The 3,289-nt window shown below is 36.2% G+C and overlaps 1 long non-coding RNA gene across 1 annotated transcript in view; it reads left to right on the top strand.

Annotated features, from left to right (window-relative positions):
• Nucleotides 1-2,257, top strand: part of LOC144659199 (uncharacterized) — a 24,746-nt gene extending 22,489 nt beyond the window's left edge. The window contains exons 3-4 of the long non-coding RNA XR_013571869.1: nucleotides 1,566-1,674; nucleotides 2,231-2,257. This is a non-coding gene — a long non-coding RNA (uncharacterized LOC144659199). The remainder of the gene's footprint in view (nucleotides 1-1,565; nucleotides 1,675-2,230) is intronic.
• Nucleotides 2,258-3,289: the final 1,032 nt, after the last annotated feature.

Consider the following 3,289-nt stretch of genomic DNA (forward strand, 5'->3'; position numbering starts at 1 on the left):
TTCCAAAATTTCCGGAAAAGAGGACAACCTCGCAAGGTAGACCCAAATTTTCGAAAACAATTTCCGGGAACTTTCAGTTCCATTTGATTTTGCTTCTGGAATTTCCGGGGTTTTCGGTTGAATGGTTCGCATTTCGGAAAGTCAACACTTTCCGGATTTTCTGGAAACTTTCCCAGGAAATTTCTGTACCTTTCGTCCTTGTTCTGAAATTACCGGATTTTTTGGTCAAATGGAAAGCGCCCATTGAGTGAAAGACTTTATTTAATGCTACGCGACATTTATGAAGCCATTAGCATTTGGGATTAAGCGCAGTCTGATATTGAAGGAACCACAGAAAACATGATTTGAATTTCTTTCATCATCATCATGTCTCGTCATGCCAGTAGGCGCATAAGGCCGTTTTTGCTTTTATCCAATCAAGAGGGTCTGAGTGGGGGTACGGTACTTCAAAAACACTAAACACTAAATTTTTAGCTCTGTAACATGAAACTGTTAAATTTTAGGCATTTTAACACTAACAGTAAAAAATTCACTGTAACAGTAAATTTTATCCAGAAAGAAACAAAAACGGCTCCAAAAATGCCAATAGTTTTTGGCCATTTTCCGACGATTCCCGATCATTTCGGAAGATTTCCGAATACTATCGAAGATTCTCGCATACTGCCGAAGATTTCCGAAGACTACCGAGGATTTCCGAGGAGAACACACAGCACAGGCTCAAAGTTCATGAGTGATTTTATCACAGATTTTCGAAGAGCAGATAAAAATTTGCAATGCTAAAAGACTGAGTCTTTTACGAAAAACCCTCCAAACACTTAACAGTATTTTCTCCGGAAACAGTAAACATTAGAAAATTAGCCAATTTAACAGAAAACACTAAAAACTACGGGCAAATATCACTAAACACTAAAACCCACTCAGACCCTTAATCAAACGCGAATCCAGTGCATACCTTCGACACTATCTGAATCTAATCAGTGTTGTCGAATTGCACCACTTTTTAGTGATTTTCAGCAAAGTTTGTGCAATTCAGTACCACATTTTAAGCACAGTGCACAAGTTTATGTCCAAAACCGCGTTTTCAGCCCAACATCAGCACTTTGCAAATCAGCCGACATCATTTCCGCACTTTGTGCACCTCTTTTTAGCGATTTTCAGGAAAGTTTGTATTTAATAACGAGAATTAATCAGGTGCCATCTTTAGCTATCTTTTTGGGTGTGAGTTGGCGCCAAGCTTGAATTTGTTATTCAGGTTAAACACAGACAACAAAAATATCACAGCGAAAGTTTTAAAGCCATTAACAGCGAAACTTTGCGCGTCTTCGTGGACATGTTAACCATTCCTGAAGGCGTAACTCTAATAAAAATTACCTTGAAGCAAAAGGAATTACTTTGACAATAGAAACCATGGTAGATGTGATATTGCCCAGAAGGGTTAGCTTCAATATGGAAGAACCGAATTCTAAATTCCTGAGAGTTTAATTTAACTTTAAACGAAATCCTTTTAGTAAGTTTCAAATGTGACCGGCTTAACAAACCAGTTCCTTTGTTCTTGTCAATTTCAGATGCCTGCTTTGAAAGGAATTGCTCTAACACAACAACGAAACGAGACATCGGCATACCAAATGACCTGGAAGAATAATCTTCACGAATTCTGAGCAGACATTTACGCAGGTACGTTTATCTGTTTATTCGTCCTTTTATTTGCCGTCAACTTGATACGTGTTAGCATGGTTTGACTGCCGACCACATTAATACCAGCCACTTATTTATGCATTTATCATTTATCATTGTCAAATAGGTGAGGTGGGGTCGGACAGATGTGGGGCATTTGACAGCAATTGCCTTCCCCACCCTATGGAATTTGACTAAAACTTGGCCCAGGGAAGGGAAGATTTTTTTTTTTTTTGCAAAGGGGAATAAATGGCCTCTATTTGTTCATAGACAAGAAGGAATCTAGCATCTTGTATCGTAACCTGTTTATTTGTTCCACTAAAAGCTAAGGTTAATTTTCCATATAAAAAGGATTTAAAATCAAAGTGGCTAGTCTGACACGCATATTTCCTCTCTGCCAAGAGAGTACATTTCCTCAAGCCCAATATGCAAATTTCCAGTGAATACCAAGATTGTGAGGTGCACTTTTGTGCTTTTTCCAACAATATTTATCGGAACACCTGTATAGTATGTGGTTGGCGTAATAACCCAGCTCCTTTGCTCTTGTCAATTTCAGATGCAAGCTACCAAAGAAATAACAAAAATCATGGCCACTTAAACACTTAAAAAGGTACGTTTACAATAACATGTATAACGTGTTTGTCAGCCTGAGGTTTGGTCGCCGTATCAAATTAACAGCGACTTAACCTTCCGTGCCAAAAAGAACATTTATTTCAAAGAAATGTGTGGAGTGCAAAAATAATTGTTAAAAATACACGAGTAATACAACGCAACCAAAATTTCTTCACTTTGACGAAAACACATTGAACAAGTCCCGGGAATGAGTCTCTCTGCTACTGTCAAGAAGTAACTGAAAAAAAGGGGACATTCATTAATTAAAAAACTAAAAGGACTTTTTAGCAATACTTTAGCTTTAAGTAAAAACTGACGCATAACTAATTTTCATTTCAGTTTATCCTATCCTCAATAACCAATCAGTCAATCTGTCTTGAGTGAGAGGTCAATAAACTTCATGGTCAATTCATGGTCCGATGTTCTCAGCGTTACCTTGGCAACAGTGGTTAGTATGGTTCTATGGGGAAAATTAAATCATGGTGTGACATGAAAATACACAAATTAAATGAGTTGAATGTTCGTTTTATTCAATGCTCCAAATTAAATGTGACATGAAAATACAAAAATCACTTGAAAGTTCAGTTATCTGCAATGCTCCAAATAAAATCATGGTGACGTGAAAATACACAAATCAGTTGAATGTACAAAAAATTCAATGCACCAAATAAAAGGATGTGACCTGAAAATACACAAATAGGTTGAATGTTCAATTATATTCAATCCTCCAAATAAAATGGTGTGACAAAAATACACAAATCAGTTGAATGTTCAATTATATTCAATGCTCCAAAAAAATGGTGTGACATGGAAATTTATACACAATTAACTTAAATTTACAATTATATTCAATACTAAAAAATTAAAGGGGTGACATAAAAAGACACAAATCACTTGAAAGTTTGATTATATTCAATGCCCCCAAATTAAATCATGGTGTGACATGACAATAGACAAATCAATTGAATGTTTATTAAATTCAATGCTCCAAATTAAATTATGT

Source organism: Oculina patagonica, chromosome 1 (genome assembly GCF_052425735.1).
Source record: "Oculina patagonica isolate OP01 chromosome 1, crgOcupat, whole genome shotgun sequence".
Taxonomy (NCBI): domain Eukaryota; kingdom Metazoa; phylum Cnidaria; class Anthozoa; order Scleractinia; family Oculinidae; genus Oculina; species Oculina patagonica.